Source organism: Aquarana catesbeiana, linkage group LG02 (genome assembly GCF_042186555.1).
Source record: "Aquarana catesbeiana isolate 2022-GZ linkage group LG02, ASM4218655v1, whole genome shotgun sequence".
NCBI classification, from domain to species: Eukaryota; Metazoa; Chordata; class Amphibia; order Anura; family Ranidae; genus Aquarana; species Aquarana catesbeiana.
In genome coordinates this window covers 763,579,875-763,600,422 of record NC_133325.1, presented here as the reverse complement: position 1 = coordinate 763,600,422, position 20,548 = coordinate 763,579,875, and the positions used below count along the sequence as shown (strand labels likewise).

At 48.7% G+C, this 20,548-nt stretch overlaps 1 protein-coding gene across 1 annotated transcript in view; it reads left to right on the top strand.

Annotated features, from left to right (window-relative positions):
- Positions 1–20,548, top strand: part of IGSF5 (immunoglobulin superfamily member 5) — a 188,798-nt gene that overhangs the window by 72,989 nt on the left and 95,261 nt on the right. The gene's annotated exons all lie outside the window — the stretch shown is intronic.

Below are 20,548 nucleotides of genomic sequence, written 5' to 3'. Positions count from 1 at the left end.
GGCTCTGATAATAATAAATACATAATCAAGATTACAATAAACAAAAAATAACAATAATCAAAAGATAAATTAAATATAATATAACAATAACCAAATCGAGTTTCATGGCTCATAAACTCTCCCACCCCACAGATCCCACCGAACTTACCAAAGTACAAAAGGGCATACAACCAGGCAGTCCAACAACTGCGGCAAAGGGGCGTTAGAATCCCTACACAAAATCCCTTTTGCATCAATTCTATCAATCCAAGGGATGAGGTTCCGGATCTTATGAGGTCACTCAACCCACACCCTTTCACAGCATTGTCTACTAGGTGTTTCAATATACAATTTTTCTGTGCTTGGGTGAGCTTTGTATGTAATTTTGTAATAAAGAAATTTGGTTATATTTAAAGATAATAGTGTATATCTAGTTGTGAGTTTAATATTTACGTTTTTTAATTATATAATATTTTTGAAGTTTGTGTCTGTTGGTGAACACTTACCTATCATGGCGGATTTCTGTGGTGAGGCATGGGAGGGTTTCATGGCTAAAATACGGTCATCTCAGAATGCATCCAATATCACAGATGCTGTGCTGAATTGGATAGAGCATTTATGAGATTACAATGTCTTCTGGAAAAAAGTGAGGATTTATTGGCATAAAAGTTACTTTGAAAAATACTCTGAGAATAATATTGTCTCCTGGGGTTTAAGAATCCAGATTTTCCCCAATCTAAGGTCAATGACTCCCTGAAACAAACGTGGAAACATAATCTCCAAACATGCTCATTAGAAATGATTACCATTTTGTAGGGTTGTCCCGACACCACTTTTTTAGGACCGAGTACAAGTACCGATACAGGGCCGATCCTAGGGTCACAGGCGCCTGGGTGCAGAAATATTTCTGGTGCCCCCACATGGGCGTGGTCATTTTAGTTACTCCTCCCCTTTACAAATATTTCTATGGCAACGATTCAACCACAGAGATGCTCCACCACGAAGTCTTCATTACCCTGGGATCCTTACAGGTACAATAAACAAAATACAGGAAGAGAAGCAAGAGTACTTTATTGGGACCTGGAGGGGGGCCTCTCTGTTAGAGAGTCTGTTAGAGAGAGCCCCCAGAAATACTACAGACATAATACAGGAGATGATCAGAGACTGCAGACATAGCACAGGAGATGATCAGAGACTGCAGACATAGTACAGGAGATGGTCAGAGACTGCAGACATAGTACAGGAGATGGTCAGAGACTGCAGACATAGTACAGGAGATGGTCAGAGACTGCAGACATAGTACACTAGATAATCAGAGACCGCATACATAGTACCGGAGATGGTCAGAGACTGCAGACATGGTACAGGAGATGGTCAGAGACTGCAGACATGGTACAGGAGATGGTCAGAGACTGCAGACATGGTACAGGAGATGATCAGAGACTGCAGACATAATACAGGAGATGGTCAGAGACTGCAGACATACTATGCGCTGTGCTAATCACAAGCAGTGAGACATTTCCCGATCTCTGCAGCCGCACATCGGGAAATGTCTCACTGCTTGTGATTAGCGCTGTGCAGTGCCGAGTTCCTGGCGGGCTCTGCACGTGCAGCTTGCGAACACGCCGGAGCTCATCCTTACTGCAGACATAGTACAGGAGATGGTCCATTAGACCCCTTTCACACTGGAGGTGTTTTTCAGGTGCTTTAGTTTTAAAAATAGCACCTGGAAAAAGCCTTATCTGCAATCCCACTGTGAGAGCCCGAATGCTTTCACACTGGAGCAGAGCACTGGCACGACGTCCAAAAAATTCCTGCAAGTAGCTTCTCTGAGGCACTTTAGGAGCGGTGTATACACCGCTCCTAAAGTGCCCTTGCTCATTGAAATCAATGGGCAGTGCCTGCAAAGCGCCCCTGCAGTTGCGCCTTTGAACCCTTTAGTGGGGGTTAAATGTACCTCTAAAGCGATGGTAAAGCGCCACTAAAAGTAGCATCGCATTACCGCCGATGCCCCTGCACTGTCAGTGTGAAAGGGCTCTTAGTACATCTCATTAAACAACACATCTGTAGATGGACTACTGAGGTGCAGGAAGGGACAGGGCCTGTGTATCCTATTGTAATCTATCATACCATAAAACATCTCCTAGCAGGGGAAGCCCAGAGCACAGAGCCCCAGATAGAGATGGGAGGCATTCCAACTGGAGTTGGTAGAGACAGTGCGGGATCCCAGTGTGAGGAATTTATTCCCGCACAACAGCAGCCACTGACTAGAACCCTCGTGTCAGGAAGAGGAGCGCCCCTCCCCCGAGCACTGCCAGGCTGGACGGGCTGCCCTATGCTAACACTGGAGTTCTGGACGGACACTCACAAGGAGAGAAGGAGGGAGGGGAGAAGTCTGGCTCTTCGGCGCCCCCACCTCTGCAGGCGCCTGGGTGCAAAGCACCCTTCACACCCAAGGTAGGATCGGCCCTGTACCGATACTTTTTTTCAAGTACTCGCCGATACCGATTACCGATACTTTTTTTTTAATGTCACGTGACAGGTTTTTTTTTGGGGTGAACGTTGTATGTGTGTGTGGTTTTTTTTTTTTTTTTTTACAATTTTTATTTTTTACAATAATATTTTTTTATTCTTTATTGTTTTTTTTTTAATCAGCCCTTTTGGGGGGCTTTGGTGAGATATCAGGGGTCTTAACAGACCTCTGATATCTCCCCCTTGAGACAGAGAAAGAGAGGATAGAGATTCCCCAGTCCCTTTCTCTGCAGCGTCAGCTGCACTGAGAATGATTGGAGAGAAGACAGCAGCTCCTCTCCATTCATAAACTGACACATGTTTCAGTTATGTGAATGGACAGAGTCAGCTGACTCTATCCATACACATAGGAAGGAGGAGGGGGACGGAGGAACTGAGGGGGAGAACGGAGGGGGACAGATAAGGAGAGAGGAACGGAGGGGGACAGATAAGGAGAGAGGAACGGAGGGGGAGAACGGAGGGGGACAGATAAGGAGAGAGGAACGGAGGGGGAGAATGGGGGGGGGACAGATAAGGAGAGAGGAACGGAGGGGGAGAATGGAGGGGGACAGCGGAGGGGGACAGATAAGGAGAGAGGAATGCAGGGGACAGCGGAGAGGCACAGAGGAAAGGAGGGGGCACGGAGGAGGATGCAGTGACAGTCAGCTGTGAGCGATCACCGCTGTTTGTCACTAAAGCTGGTGAAAGTAGCTGGGGGAGAATCTTGTAATAGACATACTCCCGGCAAAGCAGATCCGCGCTGTAGCCGTCATTCAGCTATAGCGCGGATCTGAAGGAGTTAATGTCTAAATCACTGGCAACAAAAGTGAGTACACCCCTAAATGAAAATGTCCAAATGTGGCACAATTAGCCATTTTCTCTCCACGGTGTGATGTGTCTTGTTAGTGTTACAAGGTCTCAGGTGTGAATGGGGAGAATGTGCGTTAAATTTGGTGTTATCGCTCTCACTCTCCCATACTGGTCACTGGAAGTTCAACATGGCACCTCGTGGCAAAGAACTCTCTGAGGATCTGAAAAAAAGAATTGTTGCTCTACATAAAGATGGCCTAGGCTATAAGAAGATTGCCAAGACCCTGAAACTGAGCTGCAGCACGGTGGCCAAGACCATACAGAGGTTTAACAGGACAGGTTCCACTCAGAACAGGCCTCGCCATGGTCGACCAAAGATGTTGAGTGCACGTGCTCAGCGTCATATCCATTTCTTAAATTACATTTCTAAATTTAGAGGAGGAGGTGAAGGGAAGTTTTGCAATGGGGTCAAGTAATAACTGACTAAGAGGGGATATCCTCTTGCTTTGGAGAAATTTCCTCTAACATCCTGCTATGTCTCTGGGCAGGTGTAGGCGGGGAATTGAATAAAAACATGTGGATACTTACATTTTGTCTATAGAGGCAGTCCCTGGGTTACAAACAACTCCTACTTACAAATGGAGGGAGACAACAGGAATTGAGAGGAAATCTACCCCTAGGAAGGGAATTGAAATGAATGGGCAGGGGCGGTTTAGGAGCGATGTATACACCGCTCCCACCCCGCCCCAAAGACGCTGCTTGCAGGACTTTTTTTCCCGTCCTGCAAGTGCACTGCCCCAGTGTGAAAGTACTCGGGCTTTCACACTGGGGAGGCATGAGAGGCGCTTTACAGGCGCTATTTTTAGCACTAAAATGCCTGAAAAGCGCCCCAGTGCGAAAGGGGTCTAAGAGTTATCATGGGAAAAAGGTGTCTCCACTGAAGCTTTATCACCAATTCTTGTTTCCACAACAACCCAAAATTTTCAAAAATCCAATTGTCAGTGTAGCACTGACCCCCGAAGGAGCTACTGAATTTAGATTGGGCCTGTACTCTGCTTTTCCACCCCCTATAACTTGGGTCAGCCCCCTTGACACAGCTGTGGTGCAGAGTTAGTGCCACAACCCCATAATGTGCAATATAACAATAGTATACCTTTGTTATTACCCAGGTATCCGTTGCTTCACCTAATAGAGAAAGGAACAACACTCCACACAAGTTGTACTTAACCAGAAACTTAACTTTTACTGGAATCAGTATAAAAGTGGTATTACAATATTTGGTCCGTCACACAAACAGCCCAATAGGTATTCACAACAACCTGTACACATAAGGTTGTCTTAACTGACCCCTGGAAGTGCGTCTCCAAGTGGGACTAATGCCCAGAGTGAAAACACCTTACTCTGGGTACCTTCCCACTTCCAGCACACCTTGGTAACCACAGGAAGGTAAAGTTAATCAATAAAGCACAACACAATTCATAGGGAGCTCCCCCTACTTTATAATGCAGTTCCTCTTATCTTTAGTAGGATGCAAGGCCTTGCAATGAGAGATGCAGTCCTTTCAGTCTTCTGTCTTCTGCTAGCTATTTGTGTTGTACCAATCGTAATCTGACAGTTGAACAAGCAAAGGTCAAAGGAAAACGAATGCTAGAACTATTCTTGTAGTGCAGTAAAGGATAGGCTTGAGGCCTGTTCAAACTCAGTTCTCTTGCTTAAGATCTTCTATGTGGGACTACAGGTCCCAGCAACGCTGTGTTTACAGTCTAAGTGTGAAAAGGTGCGGTACAAACATTCTGGGCATCAGCCCTCTCACCAATCTAGGTCCAGACAGATGGATGCCTCCACTCCACAGTATCTTAGTTCATTCGCTGCGGCCACGCTATCATGCTGTTCCGTTTCACAGGCAACCAGGAGTCCTCAGTTACCTCCTTCAATGGTCTCTGGAACGATCACACTGCTGCTCCAGAATGCTGTGATGTAAGGCAGAATCGCTGTTCCACTCCGCACGAGGTAGGCCGTGACTCTGTGGGATACACACACCCACAGAGCCCTGCTGGCAGGCCAAGCGTCCCAGGAACAAGAGAAAGAAAATGGCCGTGCGGGCCCTTTTATAACCTACCCAGCATGCAGTTCGGTACTGAGTGTTCATGGGAGGTCACTTGGCATTGTGGGTAGGTCAGCTGCTTTGTAATATGTAAACAAACAGTCACTTACTGTAACATCTCCATGTTCTTGAAACAGAAAATAAATGAAGTCCATTTCACGTTTTGGCCACTAGATGGTGCCAAATACCAAAGAATGCATTGTCCATACTCTTACATTACATTAAGGAAACAGGCAAAAATTTGTCAGCGCTACATCAGAGAGACAGAAACTGAGGTGAACTCTTCTGAACAGGGGCACAGACAGCAAAAGAAATGTTACAGGGGTGATAAACCTTCCCTATGCTATCCAAAAAACTTAAAAACTATTTTTTTGTCTGGAGCTTAAAAAATGTACATGTTCAAACTTACAAACAAATTCAACTTAAGAACAAACCTACAGACCCCATCTTGTTTGTAACCCCAGGACTGCCTGTATTGAAGAAAAACACTGTTCATAGAAAAAGGGAAATTGACAGCAATGGCATTGCATGTGTTGCAGGTCATACACTTCTTCAGGCAGTAGAGGGCGTAGTTTATTCACAAAGCACTTTCCAATAGTAATATATCAAGCAGTTACATACAGCAGAATGCCAGAGGAGCTCTTCCCTAGGAGGAAGCTATAGCATATTCACACTGCGATCCCCAAATGTACTCGTAGATATCTGGCTGCCGGCGGGAGCCTCTTCCAGGAAGCTGACAGAGGAGATACCCTAAACTGAAAAAAATCCATCATGAAAATCCCAGAGAGAAAGTGCCCGGTGCTTCACAATCAATATCACTTTCAAAGTGCTCCAGTGCTGACAAAAGGTGCTTCTCAAATGTGAACAGATGGCCTCTTACCAAATGAGATCCAGTGGTGGCCGTCCATACGGGGCACAGGGGCGCCACCCCCCTAATGCATGCGCCCAGCCCCTAATCTACATGCAGTGCCCCGGACGCATGGATTCCAATTGGGTTTTTTTTTTTTAATTTGATGGCTCTAATTGGCTTCAAAAATGGGTGGGCTTGGGGCGTAAGTCCTATTGGCTGCCAAGGAGGGAGGAGACGCAGGGGAAGCCGCCGTGAAGCTGAGGAGGAGATGCCGCCCACCGCCCAGAGGAAGCGCTGCCCGCAACCTAGATGGGGTAAGTGCGGGGCTGGTGACTAACCGACCAGGGTGGGTGGCCTTGGATGAATTGCTGCGCCCCCCCAAAAAAAAAAAAATATACCACCAGCCGCCACTGCAGAAATTAAATCCAGCCCGTAATCAAACTCCACAATAAAAATCTACAGTCAAGGAGTAAATCTTCACAGCAATATAACCTGTAGTGTGGACCAGTTTAAAAAGTTTTACTAAACGAAAATGCACTTACAATGAGGCGCAAAGAAACATGCAGAACATACCGCGGTGTCACCCGTCTCACCAGTCGAATGACATCACACGTGCTCTCCACCGACCCGTTTTCCAAAAATGGCATCTTCTAGGATGGAGGATCCCATCCCTCATTTTTGGAGAGACGCTTCGGTTGGAGAGCACGTGTGACATCATCGCGGCTGGTGAGACGGGTGACACCGCGGCCGGCTTGTATGCTCTGCTTTCAGTGCGCTCAGCGGGGGAGATGTGCAGGAGCCGGCTGCGGTGTTCGGAGGTTGCGGGCTGATGACGTCATGGACGGGCGACTGGGGCCTTCCACGTCCACAGCGTCCCTTGGTGGCCAGGGGGACCAACCCGAGGGCAAACTTTCGGATTCGGAGTCGGATGTGCCTGGCGCGACGTCAGTTCGGGCAGGACCTCTGCAGGGATCTGGAGCGGCGGCTGGTCAGTCGGTTTCCCCTGGGCAGCCTGGTAAGTCTTTGTCTATTCCTTTAACTGTGCCTGTTCTGTCTGTGTTACCCCCTCCCCCCTGTTAGTTCCCCCCCATGGTTGTTGGTGGGCGGGTGGTGCGGCCCTGGCGCCTGTTTTGGCTGTGGGGTCGGTCCTGTGGGGGCTAGCGGGACGTCTCAGTTGGATGTCCTGGGCATGGGTGCCAGTGACATGCTTTTGCAGCATTTGCTGGCAGTGCTGGGGCAACCACCCCCGGTTCTCTGGTCTCCCCGGTCTCGGCTTGGCTGGCGGGGGGTATGGTCAGTCGGGCGCTGTAGCAACGTCTGGGGTCTCGCCATTACCACCGCCATGGCCAACGCCTGCTGTGGTGGCGCCCCCGCCGACAGCTGTGGTTCCCGCGCCGGTAGCTGGATCTTCCCAGGTGAGTACAAGTGCAGGGACGCCAGGGGGATCGGTGGTGGATGGTGTGCGACTGGCAGATGCGGCGTGATGTGAGGTCTACGTTTGCTACGAGGTCCCTCTTGGTTCCCATCTGAAGGCGGAGGTTAGGGAGAGGATCTGGAAGGAGGAGTACGTGGAGATCTTCTCGCTGCTTCTGCTGGAGAAGTTTAATCTGGACAATGTTAAGTCGGATGAGAGCAAAAAGGAGGAGGAAGAAAAATGTCGCTATTGGCTTATCCCGAGAACGTTTACTAACTGGTCACAGGCGTTTCACATTCTAGCGAGCGTCATAGGGGAGAAGGCTCCGATGAACAGTTCCGGCAGCGGAAGGCTTATCGTCCATCTTAGCGGTGGCGCCACAAAGATATCGGGTTGTTGATGAAGCTCATGACACAAGCCACCCTTTCATGGCGGGGCCGGGGGTGCCAACACCTCGTCACTGTCGGCCACAAAGTGCAAGGGGTTCTGTTGGCAGTTTAATGAGGGGACCTGCAAAATTGGGGGAGCCTGCTGTTTCCGACATGAGTGTTCAGGTTGCGGAGGTGCCCACCCTTGGCCCAAGTGCTTCCGGTGAGGTAAGAAACAGGCCAACACTGGAAAAAATGGTGCCATATCTAAGTAGGTGTTCTAAAAGGGGGGCGGCCCGGACGTTGTGGTTGGGTTTTCGGGATGGTTTCTTCATTCCGAGCACGTTTTTTGGATAATATCCCCCCTGTTTCGGCGAATCTGAGATCGTGTACGAGCATCCGGAGGTGGTGGGAAGTAAGTTACATAAGGAGGCTGCGTTGGGTAGGATGGCTGGCCCGTTTGAGGGGCCGCCGGTGGAGGACTTGGTGGTTTCCTCCTTGGGCGTGGTGCCCAAGAGGGAGCCGAATCAATTCCGGCTGATTCACCATTTGTCTCATCCGAAGGGGGGTTCGAGGAACGATGCGATTGATCCGGCGTTCTGTACTGTGTCTTACACCTCGTTTGACGAGGCGGTGCAGTGGGTGCAGTGATTCGGGAGGGGGGTGCTCATGGCCAAGACTGACATTGAGTCGGCTTTTCGCCTGTTGCTGGTTCATCCGGATAGTGTTCGTTTATTGGGCTGCTGCTGGGAGGGCCAATTCTTCGTGGATAGGTGTCTTCCTATGGGTTGCGCTATCTCTTGTTCCTACTTTGAGTTGTTCAGTTCCTTCCTGGAATAGGTCATCAATGATCTTCGGGTGACCGTGACTGCGGTCACTCGGCGTTCTAAGGTTCAGCTGAGGGAGTTGCAGTCCTTGTTGGGAAAACTGAACTTCGCGTGCAGAATTATGCCAATGAGGAGGGTTTTTTGCAGGCGCCTGGCATCCAAGACTGCGGGAGTTAAGGCGCTGCATCATTTCATACATCTTGGTCAGGACCATCGGGCTGATCTGCAGGTGTGGGATTCTTTTCTGGAGCAGTATAATGGTATAACCCCGGTGGGGTTTCTCTCCTTGTACATGCCAATGGCTCACCATTGTCACAATATCAATTTGTGTCCGTTTTCAGGAAGAGTTTAGCGGCAGGGGGTTTCTCCCTTCGGGACTATGCCTCTCATTGACTATGCCTCTCATTCCTTTAGAATTGGGGCAGCTACGGAAGCGGCGAGGTGGGGTGTAAGTGACCAGATTCTTCAATGGATTGATCGCTGGGAATCTCAACGGTTCTGGCTCTATATATGCCCTCATTTACTGTGATGGGCTGGGGGGAGTGGTCTGGGGGGTATGGTAGTGCCCGGGTAGTCGGGTCCTGTCTGGTGTCGTCTGTGTATGTCTTCATGTGGGGTTTCTGTCTTGGGGTGATGTTTGTATTTCATTTTGTTGGGTGGTGTGAATAGTGTTGGTTTTGTGTGTCTCTGTTTCCCTTTGTGTTTTCTGTCTTACAGGCCAGGTGTGCCTGATCCTTGGGCATTCTTATGTCCATCGGGGGGCAAAAAGGGCCCTGGCGAGACAGAAGGGCAGGCAGCTGGGTTTCTCAAGGGAGGAGACTTCAGTGCGTTGGATTGGGATTACGGGCATGTTATGGTCCCACGTCCTTCCTGAGGTGCAGCGTTATGCTAGGCTGGATAGGCCTACGGGCGTGCTGTTGTTGCACGTAGGGGGTAATGACCTGAGTATCAGGGCCTCGAGGGATCTTATTCGGGATGTGAAATGGGACTTCCTGCGTTTAAGGTCAGCTTTCCCGGAGTCGGTGGTGGTATGGTCAGATATAATTGGCAGGGCAACCTGGAGGGGGGCCCGGTCTGTTGATCAGATCAACAAGACCAGGATAAATGTCAATAAGGCCGTGGCTAAGTTTGTGGTGCCTAATGGGGGACTGGTGGTCAGCCACTGTGAGTTGGAGCAGAACATCGGCCTGTATTTAAGGGCCGAGGGTGTGCACTTGTCAGCCGTTGGGATTGACTTGTGGTTCCTGGGGCTCCGGGATGGGCTACAGCAGGCCTGGCAGCTGTGGCGGGCCTCCCACACGTGAGGTGGTCACTGGTGGGAGTCTGTGGCATGGGTCTCTGGTTCGTGAAGGTTGGAATGGTGGAAGGTAAACAGGATATGGTGTGGGGACGTGTTAGACCTATCTCGGTATGGGTACCCTTCCTATCTGGAAACAATGGGCTACCGGTCATCGGGCTGCAGTGGCAAGAAAGTGGCAATAGTTTGTCCCTGAGGGTTCACGGCTAGGGGCCAGGATGCTGAGGTGGTGGTGGTGGTGCAGCTGATGCGGTAGAATTCTAGACATGTGCACACTGAAATATTTCATTTCGGAATTTCGTTTTCGTCCGAAAAATAAATTTATTTAGTTACTCCCGAAATTCTTTTTATTTATTTTGTTTTTCGTTAAAAAAATTGCATTCGTCTGAAAATCCAAATTAAGGTCAAATCTGTCATTGAAGGATTATGGTGTCTGTCGAATGTTCAAAGAAGATTTGAGGGAGCAGCTAAACTGTACAACGCCGTATAGTTTACCTGCTCCGTCGAATCTTCTTAGAACTTTCAACAGACACCATAAGCCAAAGCACGTGTGTACTTAGTTCTAGCTATTTTACTGCTTCTCCTCTTTTTTTTTTTTTTTAACAAACAGGTGTGCTTTATTGTATCGCAAGGAAGAAGGTTACATAATACCTCTTGACATAATACAGAACACTACATGACAGATAAGCATGGGCAAACGCATAGCAGTGTCATACATGTGCAGGAGGTGAAACATCAGTACATGTCAACGTTCTAGACAAAATGATCACAGAGAAAAGTACCTCATGTATCCGGGGATTACCCCTCCCTCCCCCCCACATAATACATGAATCCACCGTGGCCCCCTAAGATGAGAGCCAAGGTGTCCACACCTTCTCAAATTTCCATGGACAACCTCGATTAATATATGTGATTCTGTACATAGGTATAACTGCCTCAATCTGTGCCTCCCAGGCCGACACTGTCGGGGGTGAGGGGTCTGTCCACTTCATCAGTATCTCCTTCTTGGCATAAAAAAGTAGAAGGGAAATAAGCAGTTTTAAGTGATAGGCTCTCTGTTCATTGTCATGAATCCCGAGAAGGGCCAACTCCGGAGTGATTGGTATGGATACTTGCAACCTGGAGTTTATCTCTGCAAATATTGCACACCAATATGTTGCTATCAATGGGCATTCCCAGAACATGTGGAAAAAAGTTCCAATTTGGCACTTACATTTGTTACACATAGGATCTCTGTCAGGGAATATGCGATGGAGTCTCTGTGGGGTGTAATAAGTCCTATGTATAAATTTGACCTGGATTAACTTATCCCTGGATGCAATCACCAGTCTAGGGCCATTATCTAGACATTCCTCCCAATCCTCTCTGTCTAATGATGGAATGTCGGTGTGCCAACTGTCCCATAATTTTGCTATTTTAGGAGAGTCCTTACCCAGGAGTACAGCATACAAGGTGGAAAGGGGCTTGGAGACATCTCCAGATGCCAACAGCTCCTCAATGGGATCTGCCTGAAGTAAAGGCGTCTGAGGAAACTGAGCCCGTGCCGCATGTCTTAGTTGAAAACATCTAAACCTCATCCCTCCGGGCAGCTGGAATTTATTCATTATTTCCGTGATAGAGAGCAATTCCCCTCTGGGCATAATTTGTTCTATGGTTGCGATGCCGAACCTGGCCCAAAGCTGTGGGTCAGGCACAGTCCGGAAGTGGTTAAGAGCTGGATTTCCCCATAACGGGTTCGCCGGTGATAACTGACCCGGAGAGAGGAATCTACGTCTTGCAGCCACCCACACCCTCCAAGTTGCCCGAGTGGGTTCAGGAACTCGCGTATACGCACCCGGACCTCGATAGGGAAAGTTACGTAGATCAGTAAGGGAGCCCAAATAGTTTGCCTCAAGGCAGACTGCTGCATTCATTTTAGAACCTTGAAACCACCAGTAAACCGACACCAACATAGCCGCCCAGTAGTAGACCTGAAAATTGGGGAGGGCTAATCCTCCAAAACAGGTAGGTAGCCACAAAGTGGAGCGCGCCAATCTGGGGTTCCCACCCCTCCAAATAAAGGTTCCCACCAGACCACCAACCTCCCCAAAAAATGAAGCAGGGACCCACACCGGGGAGTTTCTAAAAATATAATTGAATTTAGGAAGCATCATCATCTTAATGAGGCCGATGCGTCCCAATAAATTTAAGGGCAAGTCAGCCCAGGCCAAACACTTCGCACGCAACATATTCACGATGGGGCTCAAATTTTTACTTATAAAGTCTGATGGGTTTTTTGTGATCACTATCCCCAAATATTTAAATTCCGTCACCCACTGTAGTGGGGAGGATGATGGTCCAGAGGCAGCTGCGTCGTCCAGGGGGAACAGTACTGATTTGGTCCAGTTAATCTTTATACCAGATAACCCCCCAAAGTTGTCAAAGATTTTCAATGCCGCAAGAAGAGACGGGCCCGCATCATTTAGGTATAGAAGCGCGTCGTCCGCATACAGAGACAGCCGCTCTTCCAGCAGACCCACCCGCAAGCCCAGGACATCCGGAGCACTCCTGACTGAAATTGCCAGTGGCTCCAACGCCAGAGCGAACAGGCTGGGGGAGAGCGGGCAGCCCTGCCTCGTGCCGCGGAATAGATCAAAGGGCTCCGAGACCCAATTATTTGTACGGACCCTAGCTCTGGGGGCCTGATACAACAGTCGAATGCCATGTATAAACTTAGGGCCAAACCCAAATCTCTGTAATACCAGCCACAAATAGTTCCACTCCACAGAGTCAAACGCCTTTTCGGCGTCGAGTGAGGCTACAACTCTGGTCCCTGCATTGTCATGTGGAATAGTAAGATTAAGGAAGAGACGCCTCAGATTGATATCGGTTCCCTTGCCAGGCATAAATCCGGTCTGATCTATACCGATCAGGTCTTCTATGACGTGAGATAAGCGGATAGCCAGAACTTTCGCAAAGATCTTGGCATCTACATTGAGTAGCGATATTGGCCTGTACGAGGCACACTCTAGCGGATCCTTACCCGGCTTGGGAATCAACACAATTACTGCCTCGTTCATGGACTCTGGTAAAGATTCTAGGGCCATAAAATTAGATAATAGCGAGGTTAATTTAGGAGCTAAAATCTCGCTGAAGTTGGAATAGACTTCAGATGGTAGACCATCTGTCCCAGGAGCCTTCCCCCTCCTGAGATGTCCCATAGCGACCTGAATCTCCTCCAGCGAGATATCCTTCTCCAATTCTTCCCTGGCTTCAGCTGTTAAATTAGGGATGGACAATGAATCTAAAAACCTGGCCAGGTCTGAGTCAGACGCCTCAGACCTGGAGGAGTAGACCTCTCGGAAATATTCCCGAAAACGAGTGTTAATATCCTGAGGGGATGTGAGTAACTGGCCGGAACTGTCCCTGATGGAACCAATAGGGGTAGCTGGGATATTACCCTTAGCCAACCATGCAAGGAGTTTCCCATTTTTCCCCCCATGTTCAAACACTCTTTGGGCCGAAAAGAGTAGCGCTTTATTCGTTTGTGCCATCCTAGCTGTGGAGAGTCTGCATAAAGCCCGTTTCCACTCCCTATATCTGTCGTCTCCCGGGTCAGCGACAAAGTCAGCCTCCAGAATAGTCGCCCGTCTCTCAAGTTCCTCCAATTCATGAGCGGAGTCACGTTTAAGGCGAGCAATACTGATCATAAACTCCCCTCTAGCCCAAGCCTTAAAGGTGTCCCACAGCACGATCGGTGGGGCAGAATCCACATTATCCGTCCAAAAATTGCAAATGGCTGCTGTTAGGGGTTCTTGTAGTCGCTCGTCATCAGCCCAGAACTTGGACAGTCTCCAAAGTCGGGGGCCCGGGGGGGCAGTCAAAGTCAACGTCAGGCAGAGGGGCGTGTGGTCAGAGATTCCCCTGGGAAGCACAGAAATGTCTTTAACAAATTGCAAGGCAGGGCATGAGGCATATATCAGATCGATTCGAGATAGAGTTTTATGAGAAGCAGAGTGGCAAGTAAATACCTTTGAGGTCGGGTATATGTGTCTCCAGACATCAGTGAGGGCATAAAGATCAGCCCACTGTCTGAGGTCCGGAGTATCACGAGCCGACCGGTGCAACCTGTCTTGTTGCACCGAGGGGGCCATGTTAAAATCTCCCAGTAAATAAACAAGAGTTGTATCATATTGTACCACAGTTTGCATGATTTCATGAAGAACATTACCGTTAGCTGGAGGGGGAATATACAATCCGACTAATACCACAGTTTTGTCATATATGTTAGCATATAAAATTACGTATCTACCCTCCTTGTCCGTCCTGACTTCCAGAAGCCTAAACGGCACTGTCTTGTGTACTAGGACGCTGACCCCACGGGCATATGTGGAAAATGTGGAGTGGTAATGTAGGCCGACCCAAGTCTTATTAAGACAAATAGTTTTGGTGCCCTGCAGATGTGTCTCCTGGAGGATACAGATCTGCGGTTGGTGCTTTTGTAGGAACTTAAACACTAGGGATCTTTTCACTGCAGTATTAAGGCCTCGCACGTTCCATGAGATTACCTTAAGTTCAGCCATTAGGGGGTAGAATTGATAGGGGTACACGGATCACCCAGCCCGAGGGATCAGCGCCCGCACACTCAATTACATAAATTGTCATGTACACTCCAATGTCTAGAAACCTTCCCCGTGTCGACACTCCAAAGCACATGGAAAAGAAAACAAAAAAAAAACAAAAAGAAAATCTAAAGCACCTGAAACAACAAAATAGTGTTAACAAAAACAAACCTAGCATTAAACCCCGCCCCCCACCCCGCATCCCCCACCCCAACCTAGGAATGCCTTGTTCCCCAAACATCAACAAAGAAAAATTAAACCCCCAAGTTCAGGGAGCGTGAACCAGTGGGTGTAGACCCTTAGTGGAGAGGATTGTCCACGTAAGGTGACGAGAGACTCCGCTGCCATTCAGAGTAAGGAGAAAATTAGCGTTCCAACCAACAAAGGTTATTTCGAACCTTCCTATTTCGGACCATCGTGGGTGAGTAGATTTTTCTTCCTTCCTCCCCCTTCCCACAAAAATAAAATAGAATATGTTCCCTGTTTAGGATAAATGGGGAAGACCATTCCGTAGCCCATGAAGACAGGGTATGTCAAACTCCAGGCAGTCAATCTGGCAAGGTGCTGTCTCCTGCGGATAGCAGTTGATTGTCTCCCAGATGGAATTCCAGCCTTGGCATTCAAAATAAAGGGTGCATATCTCTTGCAAGTGAGGAAAGAGGAAGAAGTGAACCTGTAATACGTATAATGGACACTAGAGTCCGCCAGTGGCCCTCCTTCAGGGATTAGGGTCATCACTGACATCTGAGCCTCCAAGAAAGCCCAAAAGGACATTGAGTAGATTCAAACAGTGGCAAACTTGAGAGTAGGTATCACCTGGCATAGCCAGGGGCGCAACACTTATATTGTCCACCGACAGGGATTACAAAAGGCACAACGGGTGCAAAGTTAAGTCCCCTGTTGATATTTAAACAATCAGCGGCCAATATTCAGAGCAGAAGTGCAGAAAAGCATTTTGCAGCGTTTAACGATTAGGGGGCAATGATTCCAGCCATGTGTTAGCATCTCTGGGGGAGGTAAAAAATCTGGTGGTCTCTCCGTCTTGGACCCTCAATCGTGCTGGGAACAAAACGCTGTATCGTATGCCCTTAAGACGCATGGCTGCCTTCACCTGGTCAAAGGAGCGTCTGAGCCTTTGAGTTTCAACAGAGTAGTCAGGGAAGATAAGTAACTTGTTATTTTGATGGCGTATTTCTCCCTGCACTCTAGCAGCTCGTAGAACCTCATCCCTGTCACGGAAGTTCAGAAACTTTAGGATAAATGTGCGTGGCGGTGCTCCAGGAGGGCCCGGCTTGGGAGGGATCCGGTGAGCCCGTTCCACCGCATAGAAAGGTGAAAATTGAGCCCCTGGTAGGAGGGAACGCAGCAGGCCTTCAATAAACTCCGTCGGGCATTTCCCCTCAGCTCCCTCCGCCAGACCTACAATACGGAGGTTGTTCCTCCTATTACGGTTTTCCGCATCTTCGGATTTATATTCCAGTGCTCTAATTTTGGTTTGCAGGGCCCTTAAGTCTGCTCCATGAGACTCCACAGTGTCCTCCACTTGCCCCAGGCGTTGTTCCGCAACAGAAAGTCTGCCCCTAATTTTATCCATGTCCAGCCTTATTAGTCCAACATCTAATTGCACAGCATCTACCTTGGAGGTAAGGGTAGTAAGGGAGGCCTGGCAGTTTCCTATAGCAGCCAGGACATCAGCCAGGCCCGGCTGCGCAGAAGGGGACCGCTCCGGCTGTTCCGTCTGGGACGCCATGTCGCTACTGGTGCGCCTCCCGGACCCCACGCGACCCACACAGGCCGCCTCTGTCTCCACCAGATCGGGGGGAAATTTCAACTGCTTACCCCTTCCTCTGGCCGGCCGTGATGACCGGCGGTGCATGTGAAGAATCCGTCAGCTTAGAGATCTGCTGCTGATATTGCTCAAGGAATCCTCCACAAGTGAGTGCCAGGAGTGGATGTGGCCCCGGGTGCAGCAAAATGGCCGCTGCCCCAGAGACCAGGACAGGGCCTCAGATCCTCCAACCAGCAGCCCCAAAGTGCAAAAATGCTGCGGCAGTGCCCACAGGTAGTCCGGTGGCCAGGGCAGGCAACCAGGGGCCCCCAGGGAGCAGGCCGCGGCAGGGAGATGGATAGAAGCTGCCGCCGGGTGTAGCAAGATGGCCGCCGCTCCGGGCAGCAGGCCGGGGCCTCAGTCCCTCCAGCAGGCCGCTACAGGGTTTAAAGTTACCAGGTCAGTGACTACAGATGGTCCGGTGGCCAGGGCAGTTAAACAGAGGTCTCTGTGGAGCAGGATGTGGCCAGAAACTGTGTCAGGGCCGCCGCCGGGTGCAGCAAGATGGCCGCCGCTCCACGGACTAGGCCGAAGCCGCGGCCTGTCCTACAAGCAGTCCCCGGCCGGGGATATCCGGCGATCGCGGCCGCGGATGGCCCTCCAAAAGGCCAGATCACCTCGATGGCCAGTCAGGTAACAGGATAGGCTTGCTGATCGCCGCCGATGGGTTAAGATCGCCCGGATTGCAGTAGGATTAAGTTATGGAAGCGGAGCTCCTTTTAAAAACGTCCTACCCCATCACTCTCCAGGCCACGCCCCCTTTGCTTCTCCTCTTTGGTTACAATCAGCCAATAACATTCATCATCATCATTATTTTTGTTTATCTTTTCTCCCCTACGTCGAATCTTTTCTCCCCTACATCGAATCTTTTCTCTCTATGTCGAATCTTTTCTCTCTATGTAGAATAATCTTGGACTAATAGAGTTAAGGTTAGGGACATTCGACCACAGGTTTGATGGACACAGATTGTTATTGTCATCATCATGTTGAATCTCCTATCTATATCGAACTGTTGTAGCAACGAAAACGAAAATAAAGCATTTGTTTATGTCGGATCTTTTGTTTTTCGGATTCTGCACTTTCGTTATTGTTTGTTAAAACGATAACGAAAATACCTAAAATTCAGACGAAAATGCATTCGGACGAAAACGAATGCACATGTCTATAGGATGCCTTCCTTCACAAACCTCAGACAGAGCAGTAGTTTAAAAAGTTGGGATTTTATATATGTGGTATATATATGTATATTTCAGTTTATTTATATATATATATATATATATATATATATATATATATATATATATATATATATATATATATATATATATATTTTTTTTTTTTTTTTTTTTTTTATTTTACTTTTTTATTTTTACACTGTTCTTTAAAAATCAAAAAATGGTGTCACTTTTATTTCTATTGAGATCTCCAAAAGACCTCAGATCTCATATTTACACTAAAATGCAATTAAAAAAAATTAAAAATGGCCCTTTAAGAGCTATTTTAAGAGCGTTTTGACGTCGCTTCCGCCCTGCAATGGTATGGAGACGGGTGGGGGCCATCTTCCCCTCACTCATCTCCATACCCAGCAAGGGACAGGATCCGACCGCCTCCGCCGCTGCCGCCGCCTCTGGTAAGCGGCGGAGGGCACCGGTAGGTGGCGGAGGGCAATGGTAAACGGCGGAGGGCACCGGTAAGTGGTGGGAGGCCCCACTCCCGCCACCGATAAAAGTGATCTTGCGGCGAATCCGCCGCAGAGATCACTATTATCGGATACCGGACCACCGGCCAATGAAGAGGATACTGGGGTCATGGCAGCTAGCTGCTGCCATAACAACGATATTCCTCTTCAAAGTTAGGACGTATATCTGCTAGCGGCGATCCGGAAGTGGTTACGTTTCCTTTTATTTAGTCATGTAGTAAAAAGCAGCTTTTTTTTTTTTTTTTTTTTTTTTACTCCTTGTGACATTATCACCATGCTTTTAAATTTTTTGCAGGGGCAGCCGCTGCAAGCTTACTCCGTATTGACATACAACATGTAATCACGCCCCCAGAACTACATCCCCCTGCTTTTTCTACATGCAGTGTGTAGACAAGCTCTTGGGAGCCAAGGTAGTGGTTTTACTGGGAAAGAAATACTGTAAATGTATGCTGGTAGAGAGGAGCAGGGATAGGCAGTTCTGAAGTCCAGCAGGCAGGCCTGACAACACTGTTTGCGATTACAGCACAGAAGCTTGTGTTATCATCTCAAACAGGAAGATAAAAGCTCACTGATTTTCAGTTAGATAATAGGTATTTTTTTGCACTTGCAATTTTTTTTTAACCACTTACCTACCGGGCACCTTTACTCTTTTCCTGCCCAGGCCAATTTTCAGCTTTTTGCACTCTCACACTTTGAATGACATTTGCACGGTTATGCAACACTGTTCCCAAACAACATTTTTATAATTTTTTTTCACATAAATAGAGCTTCCTTTTGGTGGTATTTAATCACCACTGGGTAAATCACATGGTAAAGAGCCGCTGATTGGCTCTTTACTTCAGTCTGTGACAGGGGCAGATCCAGAGCCTAGTCTCGGGAGGGGCACTGCCATAAAATTTTGCGGGCAATTTGTCGGGGCAATGGCTGGTGTTGGCGCTTCAATCATCACAGCACCATGGTTGATGTGGTGTCAGGATGATTGAAGCGCATTATTTATATTATTACATTGTAATGTAAAATGAAATCGTTCAACTCACCATAATGCAGAATCATTGGGAGCCCTGAGCTTGTCACTTGCTACCGTCGCCTGCCACCAGATGCAGTGTGTCACTTGCCACTGTTGGCTGCCACAAGATGCGGATTGTCACTTGCCAATGTCACCTGCCACAAGATGCGGATTGTCACTTGCCAATGTCACCTGCCACAAGATGCGGATTGTCACTTGCCAATGTCACCTGCCACAACATGCGGATTGTCACTTGTCAATGTCACCTGCCACAACATGCGGATTGTCACTTGCCAATGTCCCCTGTCCGACAACATGGAGGGAGCCAGGAGGAGGGTGCCGGTGGGTGGGGCCAACACAGTCAGGGGCGGACGGGCTGGCAGCCTGGCTGGAAGTGTGCTGTGCTGTGCAGTGCACTCAATTGTTATATACTTGTTAGAGTTACTGGCTGCTGTCTGCTGTATTTATAGGAGGCGCCGCTCCAGGCTGTGTCACAGACACAGTCACACTCACACCGGGTCGGTCGGCTCTGAGAGTGTGACTGACGCTGACCTGACTGACGTCACTCGTTGCTAACGCCAGGGCCGCCTGGCTTCTAGCAACGAGTGCAGGGAAGAGGCTCCACCCACCTCCTTCCTTCAGTGTCAGTGACCGCCGCCGCCCGTACCACACGCGAGTCTCTCTCTCGGCGCCGCTGCTGATCGGCACATGAGAGAGAGACTCGGGCCGGCACAGCGGAGCGGCAGGATATACAATAACATTCAGAGTGTCAGTGTGCTATTATTTTGGGGGGGGGGGGCAATTGCCCTGTTGCCCCCCCTGGATCCGCCCCTGGTCTGTGATCAGCAGTGTCCTCCAGACACTGTGATGACAGAGTTCGCTCCGCAGCAGACGCACGGCGGGCGCGATCACAGGAGGCTGCCATATGACGACCTCCCAGAACTAGCCGTGTAGCTGTTACTCAACTATAGTGTGGTCGGCCAGTGGTTAAAGTGGTTGTAAACCTCAGACATGAAAAATGAACAAAGTATCAAAGCATGGTGTGACGGGGGCACTTTCATTTTTTTTTTTTTTTTTTATTATTTATATTTTTACTGTTTTTTTTTTTGTAGTAACTTTATTGCTATCACAAGGGATGAACAACATCCCTTGTGACAGCATGGGCCATGACAGGTCCTCTTTATGGAGAGATTTAGGACAGGGATCCTCAAACTACGGCCCTCCAGCTGTTGCGGAACTACACATCCCACGAGG